This window comes from Ipomoea triloba, chromosome 12 (genome assembly GCF_003576645.1).
Source record: "Ipomoea triloba cultivar NCNSP0323 chromosome 12, ASM357664v1".
NCBI lineage: Eukaryota > Viridiplantae > Streptophyta > Magnoliopsida > Solanales > Convolvulaceae > Ipomoea > Ipomoea triloba.
Window position 1 is genome coordinate 13,839,899 of NC_044927.1, and position 16,713 is coordinate 13,856,611.

General features: G+C 40.5%; 1 pseudogene; it reads right to left on the reverse strand.

Annotated features, from left to right (window-relative positions):
- Positions 1–2,569, reverse strand: part of LOC115999406 — a 4,051-nt pseudogene extending 1,482 nt beyond the window's left edge.
- Between the last annotated feature and the right edge of the window lie 14,144 nt (positions 2,570–16,713).

The window sequence follows — 16,713 nt, forward strand, 5'->3', positions numbered from 1 at the left end:
TAAAATAGAATTATAGGATTACAGATGACAACATAAATATATGCTGAGCAAAAGCTCTTGTTAAACCAGTCATGCTAGTTGCCTAGTTCTCATCAAAACATCAATGTAAACAAAGAGTTACACAAGCCTATGTATAATGTATATTGATAACTTGACTTCTCTGCTGATTCAAAGAGCTGGCATGCTTACTGTTGATGTTCCACTTGTGAGATGATCGTGGCCCAGTTGATATGCCTTCATAGTATTCGCTGGCAAGCTTTCCCTTGTTCCATTCCTTGACAAAGTCCAAATAAATCATGTGCAGCCTCAGACGAAAGATCCATGAAAAACAGATTCTTCTTTTCCTTCAGCCAGGCCGCAAACTCATTGTTCTTTGAGAAATAGTCATCCTTTGTCAGTTCTTCAAACTTTAACTTCTGAGAGGAAGCATGGAGAAGAAAGGTCAAACAGAAATGTAAGGCTGAACAAATCTTACCAGAAGAAATATGAGAACTACTACACTAATTGAAGATGGAAAGAAATAGAATTGCAGCAAATCAAGTTTACAACATAGGGTGCAAGTCCAGAGAGCATCACTGGCTTGGTAAAATAAAATGAAAACTCAAGATTCTCATGATTGATGCATTAAGGGTTAGTCATAGCATAAGCAGCAGAAGATTCAGAAGTGCTTGTGCTGGCTTCATGGATCTTTGTGGCAAAAGATATGTAGAATAGAAAGGAATTAAAGTTATGAGATGCTAGAATAGATAGGCATTAATCTAAAGAATATCATTATGAAGAAATGAGAAAAATCTGGACTGTCCTACAGTTGTAAACAATCCTAGACAAAAACAGAAATGTGTGAACAGCAAAAGTACAGGGAAAACAATCTAGGAATTCCAGAGAGAAGTTTTCAGCAATACCCTGAAAAAGCTCAATTCAGAATTCAGATTTAATGTAAAAAGAACATTATAAAGGTTTTAGACTCAATACTTCAAAAGATCAATTCTAGGGCATTTAAAAAAGGACTCGAACTTAAGAAACTACTACTAATTTAAGCAGTTGGAACTCCAAAATCACCAGCATGCCATTGACACTCATAGGAAGTAATCAGAGATTCAGAAGTCTCTAAAACTATGAATAACTCATAATTTAGAAAATATGCTCCTAAACTGAACCAAGTACATCACAATGTAAATGTAATACTTATTAACATCGAGGGTTAGATTTTGTATAAATGGCCCACCAATAGTGTTAGCACACCAACAGTGACAAACATAAATCCTATTTGACACAATAGGAGACCAGAGGAGTCCGGAGGGCAATTCAAGATTTCATTTTCAATCAAACTGAAAGCAGAGGATGGGTCTAGCAACATTTTTATCCAATAGGACTGCTTATATGTTTATGGTCTAAAAAGTTAGTTCAAGCGATAAACAGAAATGCAAGACAAGTAGGAGTTTATTTTCTGTTCATTTCAACTGCAAACGTGTTTTAGAATGCTGAACTTTTCTAGTGATAGAATAGAAAGAGAACTCACTGAGGAATCCTTATGCTTGTGGCTTTTACTTTTATGCTTTTCTCCTGACTTCTCTGGAAATGATATCATTGATCAGTATGACTATGACTTCTTTCAAACCACACATCACCAATTCATAGGAGAATAATTTAATTTAAGCATACATGAACCATAGTACAAAATTGAACTTTTTTCTAACCATAATAGCTGTATAGCATCAAGTCTATTATAAAAGGTACTCACAATATCAATGTGCACAGTCAATAAACGGAAGCATGTTAACAAAGTAAGGAACTCCAAAAAGAATTTCAAGTGAATAGATTATATAGCAGAAACACATCAATGTTCAGCAAAGGAATTGCAATAAGAAGAACTACACCCTCAATCCCTCATACAGCAGCAAATTAAATTTACAATTTTCTGAAGACATTTAACATAAACTGCAAATCTGAAAGCACATTATGGAAAAGATAAAAAGAAAAGGAGAAGTCATAGTTATGAGAAACACCTATAAGAACCAGTTAAGAAACCTATTCTAACTTTTTGCATTAGGAAAAAAATAACCTAAACTATACCTGACCAACCATCAAAATAATCTCAAGTCATTTTATAAGCTGTGATGACCAGCAACTAATTGCAATGTACCAATTGTAGAGAAACAAAGACTAAATATTAAGCCGCAAATGAGCAGAAAGTGATATGAAATTTCAATTCATGATCAAGAACTGCGGCTTCAACAATTGTATAATGCCTTATTGTTATCAAAATTCACAATAACAAGTAAACACTAGACCTTTATCAGAGCGGCGTTTGGAAGATTTATGAGATTTATGCTTCTTCTCCTTCCTGGAACCGTCCTTCTTTTCCCTCTTCCTCTCTCGTCTTCCTCACTTCTATGTCGTTTCCTCTTCACTTCATCTGTTCACATGGCACAAATTCTACGTGAATACAATAACTTACTATGCAAAACACCGCACCGCCGGACGGCGGAGAAGAGATGTGAAAGGGAGGACCTCGTTGCGGAGAAGAAGGTTCTGAGCTTCTTCTGTGTTTCTTCTTCTCGGTGCCCATTTTGCTTTCTCCTACAAATCGAGCTCCGCTTTTGCTTTGAGAGCGAAGAAGACAAGTTGTAGTAATCTTTGGGTTGGATTAGATATTCTATATTGGGCCAGAGCCTACATTATTCAAACAGTCTGGGCCCAGTACGATAAAAATGGCAATTTATACCGTGCACCGTGGTGGACGTAGCAATGTGCACCACGACCTTAAACGCGCCGTATTGAGCATTGTGAATTAACTGGAAGTTTTTTTGGAAATCACGTTTCCGTTTCCTCCGTTAACTTCCAATTATATATAAATAATAATAAATAAAAAAACAGTGAATTGTTTATGGCGGTTATGGCGATTTCTTCTCCGCCATGTGAACTCACAACTAACAAATATACAGTCGTAGCTATTGGATTCTCAGGCATTAGGATATAGAAGACGTCAATTCGCAGCAGGAGGTTGTTGCGACGGAAGAATTCGATGCTCCGGTTGGATTGACTAATTCAGACGATCGTAATCCAGGTTTTTTATGTTTGATTTTGCGATTTTGTTTGTGTTTATGAAAATAATTGAATTCGTATATAATATTCGTGTGTTTGGATTATATGATACTAGTTATAGGATGTTTCTGATACAACTATTCGATTGGAAAGGTAGGGTGAGTTTTGTGTATTTGTGTGGATATTATGTGTATTCTTTGAATGAATTGTGAGTATTTCAGGCCAGGTTTCTGTGTATTCATTGTAGTGGTATGTAAAACAGAGGGTGTATGTGTTTTGTGTAGCGAATGTTAGTGAGGTGGATTTGTGTGTTTTTGTGAATATTTTGTGTATTCTTTGAATCCAGTCTGTGTATTTTGGACATAGAGTTTGTGTATTCATGTTAGTTGTACTGTAAACACAGGGTGATGTGTTTTTTGTATTTTGGTTTTTCTATACTCTGTGTATTCCTTTTATACACTATGTGTATTATAGCATGTATTTTTGTGTATTCATTGTAGGGGTACTTAAACACTGTGTTTTTGCAGCTGATCAGGATTTGTTAGGGTTGTCAGTGAGTTCTATTGATGAAGCATATGAGGTTTATATGATTATACTTTCAGGCTAGGTTTTAGTGTGAGGAGGGTAAGCAAAGATATAGTGCTGGTACAAAAAAAATTGAAGATGAAGGAGTTTAATTGTTCAAAGTCTGGGTTTAAAAGGGTTTTAAGAAAGGGAAGTTATTCAAAAGTTGATGTATGGACATGTGTTCTGCATCTGTTCAATTTGATTTAGATGGGAATGGGATGTGGACTGTGACAAAGCACCAGAAGCTTCATAATCATGAGTTTGTTCCAACGACAAGAGTTATCTTCTACGGTCACATAGATCAGTGTCTACAAATCATCTTTCCTATCTAAAGGATTTGAAGAAGAGCGGTGTTTCTGTGGCGGATGGTTTACGGTTTCTTAAAACACAATCAGGGGGGTCACCACTTGTTGGTTTTACAAGCAGGGATGCATATAACTCGTTGTGCACTGATGTATTGAACAATTTGGATGGAACCGACTCAAACACATTAAATGAAATATTTAGACAAAGGTAGTCAAGTGAAAAGGATTTTTTCTTTGATTTTGAAGTGGATGATGCGTCAAGGTTGTGCAGTTTTTTTTTGGAGAGATGGGAAAATGGTGCTAGACTATGAATTGTTTGGAGATTTGTTAGTTCACGATACGACGTATCGTACTAACAAATATGATATGAATTGTGGTCCATTTGTTGGTATGAACCATCATTGTATGAACGTCATGTTTGGATATGATTTTTTGTTGAACGAGAGGATTGAGTCGTTCGTATGGTTGTTTAGGTCATTTTTAAGATCAATGAATGGGAAAAGTCCCCAAAGCATAATGACCGATCAATGCGCTGCCAGCTGCTGCTATTTCCCAAGTTTTTCCAAGCTCAAGACATCGCCTATGTATATGGCATATTGGTGAGAATTCAAAGAAGCACATCAAGGGATTAAGAAATCAAAAAGCTTTTCTAGACATATTCAATTGTTTGTTGAAACATACCGATACAGAAGCAGAGTTTGAGCTTTATTGGACAAGGTATGCTTTCATTAAACATTATGTCTATCGGTGATGGTATTTATGTTTACTTAGTTATAGTATTCTGTGTATTATACTTTTCCCAATTCCTTACCTTAGTATACAGAGTTGGCAATACTCACCCAGATTATGTGTATGAGTTAATACCTTCAATGGTCCTTCGAGTATTAACGATATACCAGTGGTAGTCCCTCGTCTTTAAAACGACCACGAATCGTCCTCCATCTTTTTAAAATTAACCACTCGTGGTCCTCCGTTAACTTTTCTGTCAAAAGGGAGTTAAGTTAGAGGGCAAAAGTGTACTTTCACCATTATTTCTTTGTTCCTCCTACGTTGACTTCTCTTCCCACAGCCTCTAACCAGCTCCTCACCCTGGTTTAATTTCCATCCAGATGCCGCAGCTTTCGTCACTACAATCGCACCTGGGGATAAAATCGTGCTTGTTGACGAGTAAATGGAGAGTGCACAGGCTAGCGGCCGCGGTGGAGCAAATGAGGTTCTGTACGATACAAAAGTAGGGTTTGCATTCTTGACCATGAGCTGTGTTGAAGATTACAACGCTGTCATTGAAAATCTTGATGAAAGAGTGTTTGAAGCAATTTCCGGTTTGCAAGCTAGATATTGAAAACAATTTCTAAAACTCTACTGCAAATTTTTATTTCTTTTTTTGTATTGAACTATACTTTTTCTAATCTCCAGTAACAACAAACAGTTCCCATCTATATACCACCAAAGGAGCAAATCATCCACCATCAATCTTTCAGAGTATTTTTTTTTTAAATAAAAATATAGAATTGTATAATGGGATCAATGTCTGACTCTAAATTCATATTACATCCATATACTAGGGAAAATATGTAATAGAGATGAAATTCTATAGAGGCTCTCCTCAAACTCTATCATATCAAATGAAGTTCTAAAGAAATTTTGTTAGGAACTCGAAAAACAAGACTCTGCCCAGCTCCATTCCAAGTGATCAAACAAAAACTCCCAAGGCAAGTAGTAAGAACAACGATCCAAAACCCATGAATACAGATGCCACAGACGCTATGGTAAGCTCCTTTGCGAGGCTACGGTTCTTCCTAGAAGAAGTAGCTTCATAGATGAAGAAGGAAGCAGTGACGACGAGGCCAACGGCAATCATGAAGAAGGCTAGGGTTGGATACATCGATACCGGAACCGGGCTCGAGATCGGTTTCGCTGATTGAGCCATTTCTTTCTGGGAATCCAAAACGATTGACAGATCTCCACTCTTGTCAGACGATTGGCTCGCTAAGTCATTTCGAAGACTCTGTAGCTTTTACTAAGAGACAGACTGGGAGCTGCAATCTTTCAGAGTATATTTGAATCTTTCAATTGAGTATTTCCTGAGACTCTGGGAGTAGGAAGCTTCACAAAGCTTGTATCTCGAGGTCCTGGTTGTCGCCGGAAGCAGTCATCTCTTGGACAGGTGGAGGATTGACAATCGTCATTGGCATGGCATAACAACGTTATCTGATAGACGACCCTTAATCTCTCTATGGTTCTGGCACAAGGCACGTCAGTGCATGCAGCAATGCACCATGCAGGGGTCACAAGGTGAATTCTTGAGATGATACTTCTTTTGCAGGGATTGGCGAAAGAGACCTGCAGATAAGGAGCATTGTGCATTCCCCTATATATTCCACACATCCACCAACCAAAGAACAAGCCTTCGCAGATAAGGAATGATGTCCTAGGATCAAATACAATGCCATTTAATGCCCTCTCACCCTTTTTTTTAGTCGTCAATAGAGCAGCAGTAGATTCCGGGGTCGTGGTGTTTATGGCAGTGGTTGCGGTTCGCGGTGGAAGTTCAGCTTGTGTCGCCTGTTGTTCTCGCCAGAGAAAGGTATCGTGGTTGAAAGAGAGGGGAATAGCGACACGATTCCAGCAAAGAACAGCGAGGGAGTCGCCACAGTTGGTTGCGGTTCACGGCGAAAGGTGAAAAACGAGAGGGAGAGAGCTCTCCTGGGTAGAAGTCATGCCGGTCACAGCCTCGCCATTGCCGGTCAGGTGTCACCACGACAACGATGGCGGTGGATCCGACGGCGTCACACTGGGGAGTCTGGAACTCGTACCAGTAAATCTTGCTATTGAAAGAAAATGTGAAGTCGGACCACCACTGTCGTTCGCCCAGACCATGTTGCAATCTTCTTCGCCGGATGTTTTGTTCAATTCTCTGGAAGCTCGTCGTTGTACCCAGTTCACTGGATCCAAAACCTCATCGCGACGCTGCTTCGTCGAATAGAAAATGGCAGTCGAGAGGGAGAAGGCGGAAGCCGTGGTGGCAAGCAGCGTCAGTGGAGGAACAAAGAAAATAATGGTGAAAGGACAATTTTGCCCTCAAATTTAACGCCATTTTAACAGCAAACTTAACTGAGGACCACGAGTGGTAATTTTTTTAAACTAGAAGGACGTTTATTGGTCGTTTTAAAGACGAGGGACTACACCTGGTAAATCGCTAATACTTGGAGGACCATTGGAAGTATTAACTCTTATGTGTATTCTCTTGATATATTCTGAGTATTCCAGTGTTAGAGTATGTTTATTCCATTGATTTTGTTCTTTCATTTCCATACCTTCATATCTGATAATACTCCCTTATATTATGTGTATTATGTTGAATGATCCTGTGTATTTATATATGAGAGTCTGTGTATGCATTATAGCATATGAATAGGTCTAGTTAATATATATGTTATGGTATTTCAGGATGGTCACAACATACAAATGTCATACTAATACTTGGATTGAAAAGCTGTATCAATGTAGAGAAAAATGGTGCCCTGCATTTAACAAAGATTATTTTTCTGGTGGTATTTTATCTTCACAAAGGAGTGAAACCACAAATCACTCTATTTCTAGAAGGTTATCCAAGACTACTGGGCTATGTGATTTCTATAGCTCCTTTATTGGTGTTGTTTCGGAGTGGAGGAGTAGAGAGAATGGGGAAGATGTCCGGTGTTCCCAAGGTGTACCTACAATGGCTATGGATCACATTAAGATTCTTTCACACGCTAGGGATATTTATACCATTGAGATATATTACTTGTTCGAATAGCAGTTTCTGAAAGGGGCATCATGCTATCAAGAGTGTGTGCTATTTGAAGGTGGTTTGTATAAGTATCACGTTTGGAGGCCAGAGGTTGATATTATTTGGCATGAAGTGATTTTTAACATTAGAGAGTTAGATATTTGGTGCTGTTGCAAGTTGTTCACTGAAATCGGGATCCTATGTTGTCACTGTTTACGCATTTTAAACGTGCATTGTGTGTCTGAAGTTCCCAAGAAATATATTCTGAAGAGATGGACTAAAAAAGTTTTGGAAGTCGAGAATGCTGGTATTACCCCCCATCTCAATGCTTTAATGTTCCCTCTTCTGTTTGGACTTTAGAGATCACTAGGAAATTTCAGAAGTTGGTTGTTTGTTGCCAAGAAAACAGTGAAGCACGGAAAATTTGTGAGCAAGTAGTGTTAGATGCCAAGAGAAGAGTTGAAGCTGAGTATGGCCCTATTTTCTTCGAAGGTGAAGATTGTGAGGTGGAATCATCAAATGGTGTTATAAAGGATCAATCAAACAGGCGGTTGAAAGGGTTACGTAACAGAAGGTGAGTAGTGTGATTGAAAATAAATACAAGAAAGCAAGGGGTCGAAAGCAGCTTGCTCATATAGCTGCATCTAAAACAAAATCGGTTGGGCAGTCTCAAGTTGAAGATGTTATTTCTAATATTGCTGGTAATGGATATTGTTAGGAACATCATGTAATAGGTTTTGATGATACCAACTGTTAAGTAGAAATCCCCAAGTCTCGATGCATAGGCAAAAACGCTGTAAGTTCGACAAGTAAACCAAGAGCGAAAATACAACCGAGTAACTTTGAGCTCAACTCGGAAAATATTTAAGCTTGAGGTAAATTTGTTTGAACATCTTAGAAGTCTCGTGTATTGTAATCATATAGACAGATCAGAAGAAGGCATGGGACAACACTGGAGGAATAAGGGTCTGCGAGACATCAACTAAGTCTCGAGACATAATCAGAGTTCGAGAGGTAGAACCTCTCGATACAGTTATCCAGTTCGAGACATAAACAGAGTTCGAGAGATAGACCTCTCGATATTTGAGTTCGAGACATCAAGCGATCAAGATATCAACCTTGGTCTCGATACACTAACAATTCTCCAACAAAGCTGAAGGACAGTCATACTTAAAGTCTGGAGAAGAAGAATATCATGGAGATGGAATAATGAAGAGGTGCCGAACGTGAAGATTTCAAAATGGGCGGAAATGGATGACACGTCAGATTTCCACCACAAACGGTCAAAAGGTGCACCAATGCTGAAGTGGTCTGATTCCCTACAAACAAGGAATAATGGGAATATAAAAAGAGTAACTTTTACCAAAAGACGAAAAGTGGAGCATGGACTCAAGAAAAGTGAACTATGGAACATTCACTACAAGACAAAGAGGTTCAAGTTACAAGATCACCACTCCATGAAATATGCTGAAAATATGCAAGACCCATGATCAGCGTGGGAGACAAACTTCAAACGGAATAATTTTCCCTCCAACGGAATTATTCCTCTACTCTCATATATAAGGACGTAAAGACACAAAAAAAAAGGGTGGGGAAGTGAAGTGAAGGGGTTCGAAATTCTTAAGAAGTGTCTGTCTAAAACGTTCAAAGTGCAAGTGGTTAACTTGGAATATCATCCTGATATTCAAAATAGCGAGAAAACACATCTTAGTGTTTCAAGAGAGTTACAAAGCTTAAACTGTTATACATCCAGAAGGTGACCGAAGCTGCTCTACATTGAAGTTGATTCAACGATAGCTTGTGGTCAGATTGGAGTCTGTTACATTCAACTGTGACAACCAAAAACACCTTGCTTTGGATTAAGCAAGAGAGGTGGAGTAACCTGGCAGCTGTCCGAGTGAAAGAAACCTGAGGCTTGACGCGGGCTTGGTGATCAAAGGTCAAGTGCTCGAGAGGTGGAGTAGCTGGAAGCGGGGAGAAAGACCTTGGAGAGGCGGAGTAACCTGGGAGCTGTCTTGTGAAGATCCTGAGGCTTGACGCGGGCTTGGTGATCAAAGGTCAAGTGCTCGAGAGGTGGAGAAACAAGAAGCGGGGCGAAAAACCTGAGGCTTGAGGCGGGCTTCGTGATCAAAGCTCAAGCGCTCGATATTGTACTAAAAAGGGAAGTTTTTAGTGCAATCCTTCCAGGGAGTTTCTGGAAGAAGAGTGGACGTAGGCGGGTTGGCCGAACCACTTAAAAATCTCTCTTGCATTTACTTACTGCTTTTATCTCTCGCTAACCTCTCGATTGCACTGCATATAAACACACCTCTCGAACTAACTCAAACTCGTGCTAACTAAAAGGGGATAACATTTCCGCTGCGCATAAAACTTTGTCTTCACCTCGTGAGGTATCGAACCTAAACATCCTAAGTTCAATACACACGAGAGGTCGAAAAGATTTGCAAAATCTTATACAAGTCTTTTCCCCCCCCCCTCTAGACTTGTACCCCATCCCCTTGGGACCAACAATTGGTATCAGAGCAAGTTCTCTGATCGATATAAACCTTTGTTTATATTGCCTAGAGATCCTTCTTTGAAAAGTCTTTTGAAAATATTTTCAAAGCACGAGATAAATTTCTAAAATGGACAGCATGTTGTCGAGACATCTTCTCTTTGATCTTAGCAGGTTCGATGACTGGAAAACACGCATGCTTGCGTATCTATCAGCCCTCCATGATGAGATGGCCGAAGTTATAACATCTGGACCAGTCAAGATCATGATGGTAAACACGACTGCTGAGCAAACCAGAGATACACCAAAGTATGTCCCCAAACCTAGGGAAGAATGGACAAGTGATGATAGGAAGAGAAACAACTTGGACAACATTGCCAAGGATATTCTCTTCAGAGCTATAGACGAAACCATCTTTCTAAAAGTAAGAAAATGCAAGACGGCGAAAGAGGTATGGGATACTTTGATGTTGATTGGTGAAGGTGACGAACAGGAGAAGGAGAACAAGCTTACCGTGGCCATGAAGAAGTTCGAGGACTTCAAGATGAAGCCAGGGGAGAGCATCGACAGCATGGAATCTCGTTTCATGAAGCTATCAATAGAGATCAGTGATCTCGAGAAGGAGATTCCACAAAAGGAGCTAAACCTGAAGGTCTTACGAGGCCTTACCAAGGAGTGGGAAATGAAGGTGATCACAATGCGTGATCACAGGGATTTGAAGAACACCACAACCGACCAACTATTCAGAGATCTCAAAGCCTTCGAATTTGAGATGTTTCCGAGAGATGAGGACGTGGTGGACAGACGGAATGTGGCACTGGTTGCGGACCAACCAACCACCTCCTCAAGGTCAGATTCTAATCCCACTGATTTTTTATCTGACGAACAGTTTGCTTTCTTCATAAGAAAATTCAGGAAGTTCATGAAGAAGACACCGGAAAGCAATACAAGTTCACCTTCCTCCTCAAGAAGGAAAAATGAGAAATACACATCCAGAGGAATGGAGGAAGAAGATCAAGGTCTATGCTACAACTGCAGGAGACCGGGGCACTTCAAGGCTGACTGTCCTTACCCTAAGGTAAGCAAGCATCAAGGCATAGAAGGCAGGAACTCCAGGAGAAAGGAGGAACCTAAAGAGAAGCCAGCACAAAGAGACTTCAAGGGAGATACAAAGAAACATCTGCACAGAAAGGCGCTTGTTGCTGAGGAACTCGAGAGAACAATCGAGGAGTCCGAGACGTCGAGCTCCAGTGAAAGCAGCAGCAGCTCAGAGGATGAGAGGGGGCTCATCTGCTTATACACCGAGGAAGAAGAGAATCAATGCCTAATGGCCATTGACAATGANGAAAACAGCAAGCTAACTGCTGAAAGAGATATGCTTAAGAACGTCTCGAAAGAGAATTCAGAGCTAACTCTCAAAGTAAGTGAGTTAGAAGCTAAAATAATCCAACTGACTGAAGAGTGCAAAACTCGAGAGATCACAGAAAATGATCTTAGAAAGGTTATAGCATCATACTCTAATTCCTCCAAAGCTATGGAGAAAATGGTGAATGATCACAGACCTACAAGTGATAGAACCGGTCTAGGGTTCCATCGAGACCATCTCTCGAGAAATAAACAGACCAATGGTTTGGGAACTTCAAGAAATGGAGGATCTCAACCCAAACCAAATAAAGGTCATAAAGGACCAGCAGAAAAGACCAGGGTAGCTATTCATAAACCGTCCCTATACACCAGAAATGGAAAATATAGGAAAGCTAAAAAGAATGGCCGAGTAAACAACATCGAGAGATCACCTTGCTATCTCTCGCAAGGCCATTCCAAGTACAAAAAGAACTACATTCCATATAATGCGTCTCAAGGCAAATATGGAAGGTCTAAGATCCACATAGTTAGGAACTCACGAATGGAGAAAGGCAGACTCTATCCATCTAGTGAGAATTGGTCATCGAATCACAATTTCTGGAAGAAACCTCACTTTCAGCAATTTCACATGACCAAACAGCGTATGAAAGGCATGGTGCATAAGCCAGTTGAAAAGTCTCTACCTAAGTTGATTTATGCACCAAAGAGGCCTAAAACATTTGCTAGCATTCCTTATGATTATCAAACGTACAATGGCTACATTGCACCTAGGCCTGGAATAATGGGCACAAGGTATAAATGGATGCCTAAACTCACTAACCCACCAGGACCCAAAGTTTGGGTACCTAAACTTGCTTAATTGTCTTGCAGGATACCAGGGACATGTGGTTCATTGACAGTGGATGTTCGAGACATATGACGGGAAATCTAACACTGCTAGAGAACATCCAACCTATCGAAGGTCCCTTGGTGACATTTGGCGACAACGAGAAGAAGGGACGCACAAAAGCTGTTGGTGAAATTCAAAAGAATGAGCTGGTTATTAAGGGAGTATCCTACGTTGAAGGGCTCAAGTTCAATCTCCTTAGTACAAGCCAGTTCTGTGACAAAGGCTACAAGGTTGTCTTCACCAAAAGCAAATGTCAGATTATGAACGAGGAATCTCTCGAAGTCGTCTTGGAAGCAGCAAGGAAAGGAAACATGTACATAGTGGATTGGAGGTCTGCAAAACCATCCCTATGTATGCTAGCAAGGAGCAAGGAAGATTTATGCTGGGATTGGCATAGTAAGCTTAGTCATCTGAACTTCAAAACTATCAACAAGCTTACTAAGAGGAACCTAGTGGAAGGACTGCCCAAAGTGACGTTTCGAAAGGATAAAATTTGTGAGGCATGTCAACGTTGCAAACAGATCAAATCCTCTTTCAAGAGCAAAGCCGAGACATCATCCACTAGACCATTAAGTCTTCTTCACATGGACTTATTTGGCCTAGTGGATCCACCCAGCATAAAGGGAAAGAAGTACACTCTTGTGGTAGTAGATGACTACACAAGATTCACATGGACCGTGTTCTTAACCAAGAAAAGTGAGACAAAAATTGCCCTGCCAAATCTCTTGAAGCAAGTTCAAGTTGAAAAGGATGTCTCGATACTAAAGATCCGGTCAGATCAAGGTGGAGAGTTCGTTAATCAAGTAATCGAGAGCTACTGCAACGAGAATGGGATTCATCATCAACTGTCAGCTGCTCGAACGCCTCAACAAAACGGGGTTGCTGAAAGAAGGAACAGAACTCTCAAGGAAGCTGCAAGAACCATGCTCTCGCAAGCCAACATAGCACAAGGATTTTGGGCAGAAGCAATCAACACAGCGTGCTACACCCAAAATCGGTCCTTGATCGTAAAAGGAATTGAAAAGACTCCATATGAGTTGTGGAATGGAAGAAAACCGAATGTAAGCCACTTCCACACATTCGGATGCAAATGCTATATCCACAACAATGGGAAGGCTCAACTAAGAACCTTTGAAGAAAAGGCAGATGATGGAGTATTTATGGGATACTCATCGACAAGCAAAGCATTCAGAGTATTCAACAAACGGAGTTTGGTGGTTGAAGAGTCCCTACATGTTATCTTTGATGATAGGGCATCGACAGATCAACTATCAAAGACAACGGAAGCAGCTGAGAAAGACCAACCACAGTCTATCGAGAGAACAAAATTACCTCTCGAAGACAAGCAGTCGATAGTTCGAGACGTAGCAGAACTCCAGTCAGACTCAGATGATGAAGAATCTACCAAGAAGAAAGCACCTGACTCAGTTAATCCAATCCAGATCATAGATGCTCAAACCACATCTCAACCTTCAATGGAAGTATCAACTGAGGAGCCACAACCCGACCTAAGATGGCTGAGAAATCACCCTGCTGATCAAGTGATTGGAGATGTACGTGACAGAGTTCGAACCAGATCAGCATACAGAGAAAGCATGTTCGCTTGTTTTCTATCTCAAATAGAGCCTAAGATGATTGATGATGCTCTATGTGATCCAGATTGGGTGCAAGCCATGCAAAAAGAACTTCATCAGTTTGAGCGGAACGATGTTTGGGAACTAGTTCCGAGACCTCATCATCAGAATGTCATTGGTACAAAGTGGGTCTTCAGAAACAAGATGAATGAGGATGGAGTTATTGTTAGGAACAAGGCCAGACTTGTTGCCAAAGGCTACTGTCAGGAGGAAGGAATAGATTTTGATGAAACCTTCGCTCCAGTGGCACGTCTCGAAGCCATACGCATCTTTCTCGCATATGCCGCCTTCAAAGACTTTAAAGTATATCAAATGGATGTCAAGAGCGCTTTTCTGAACGGACTTCTCGAAGAAGAGGTGTACGTTGAACAACCTCCGGGTTTCTTGAAGGACGTGGGAGCTGACAAAGTATACAAATTAAAGAAGGCACTTTACGGCTTAAAACAAGCTCCGAGAGCTTGGTATGATACCTTATCCTCTTTTCTACTTCAGTGTGGGTTCACCAAAGGCCTAGTGGACAAAACATTGTTTAGAATTAAGGACGGGGATCACATCTTATTGGTGCAAATCTATGTGGACGATATCATTTTTGGAAGCACCAATCCAGACTTGTGCGAGAAGTTCTCCAGGTTGATGAAAGGGAAGTTCGAGATGAGCATGATGGGAGAACTAAACTACTTCCTTGGATTACAAGTGAGACAGCTTAAGGAAGGTATCTTCATCAATCAGGAGAAATACACCAAGGATCTGCTCAGAAAATACAATATAGAAGGGAAATCCTCAGTCAAAGTACCCATGGGAACCTCTCTACGTATCGATGTCGACAGTGAAGGTCGAGAGGTCGATCAGACAACTTATCGAGGTATCATCGGATCTCTTCTCTATTTAACTGCTAGTAGACCAGATATATCCTTTGCAGTAGGTGTATGTGCTAGGTTTCAGGCAAGTCCTAAGGAAAGTCACTTAAATGCATCTAAAAAGATCCTTAGATATCTCAAAGGTACGCAAAGTGTTGGACTTTGGTATTCGAGAGGTGGATCTTTCGAACTTATGGGTTATTCAGATGCGGACTTTGCCGGCTGTAAGATAGATCGAAAAAGCACATCAGGGACATGTCAGTTTCTAGGTAGAAGACTTGTCTCATGGTTTAGCAAGAAACAGCATTCGATAGCTACAAGCACCGCTGAGGCAGAGTATGTAGCAGCTGGAAGTTGCTGTGCTCAGGTTTTATGGATGAAGCAACAATTACTGGATTATGGAGTTGAGTGTAAGGAGGTTAAAATCATGTGTGACAATACAAGTGCTATTGCCATCACCCACAATCCAGTATTACATTCTAGAACAAAGCATATTGATATTAAGTATCACTTCATCAGAGACCATGTTGAGAGGAAGGACATTATTTTGGAATATGTTGCAACGGAGGAGCAACTAGCAGATATTTTCACAAAAGCGTTATGTGAAAATAGATTCTCTCAACTAAGGTTAGAATTGGGAATGATAGAATTGGGATGAATGGTCAAATCTTATCTTCTTGTATTTAGTGCCATGAACTGTTTCGCATGTGAGGGGCGGTTTCATCAACTTTATGGCAGCTTTGGAGTTACACAAGCATTGAACGGTCATTCATATTGCATCCCGTGACTCAAAAGTGATAACCTTATTGGGCTATAAATAAGAGGGTTTCTGTCAGAAGTTCATATCATCAACTTCTCATGGAGAAAAAGAAAGGAAAAGATGATGTTCCATTCTTTTATAGAGGAAAGAAACCGGCAGTCAAGTCCAAAGATTTTCAAGGAGAAAACTATCCAGAATCAACGAAGGGTGAACAGATTACGGAGCTTCCTGATAATCCAAGCAAGAATCCTATTCCCATCCAAGGTGAATGGATCCCCAAATACGAGGAGATCCACAACGATGGGATACTGGAATCGGGAGAAGAGTCCTGCACAAGAGGGACTCCTACTGCTGCACATTCTGGAAAAGGGCCTTCCTCAACCAAATGGAGAACCAAGGGAAACGGAGAGGAAGACCAGATGGGACTTTCTGAGGTCTGCAGCAGCCAAAGGGGTGATCATACCTAATCCAAAGACATTAAGAGGATTAGCGATGAAGATGGTCACTCTCAACTACAGTAAGCAGCTCCGGAGAGGAGAACAAGAAAAGGGAATAGCCACCCCTAGTTCTGTTATTAGACAAATAGGACTTTAGATGGCTAGTTTCTGATTTAACGATAGATTCCTATTAGGCTGACCAAGGCCAAACAAAAGTTTCTAAGGAATCTAATAGGATATTGATTCATATGTAATATATCTGGAAATCACTAAATGAACTTAAGGATATGTTCCAAGTGATATCTTTTAGATGAATCAAACTTGTTTCTCTCGCAATCTGTGTTCGAAAGGTAGTTCGAGAGGTCACCCGATCAGTTTGTCTATATACGTTATGTCTCGAAGAAGGGTAGTTCGAGAGGTCACTTCGAAAGATAACAAACTGATATCTCTGAACGGAGGAATAAGGAGGGTTAGGGATCAATCACTCAGGGGGAAGATCCTTAACCAGATCAAGACGGAGGAATAAGGAGGTTTAGGGATCAATCACTCAGGGGGAAGATCCTTAAACTCATGTGGAAGACAATTCAC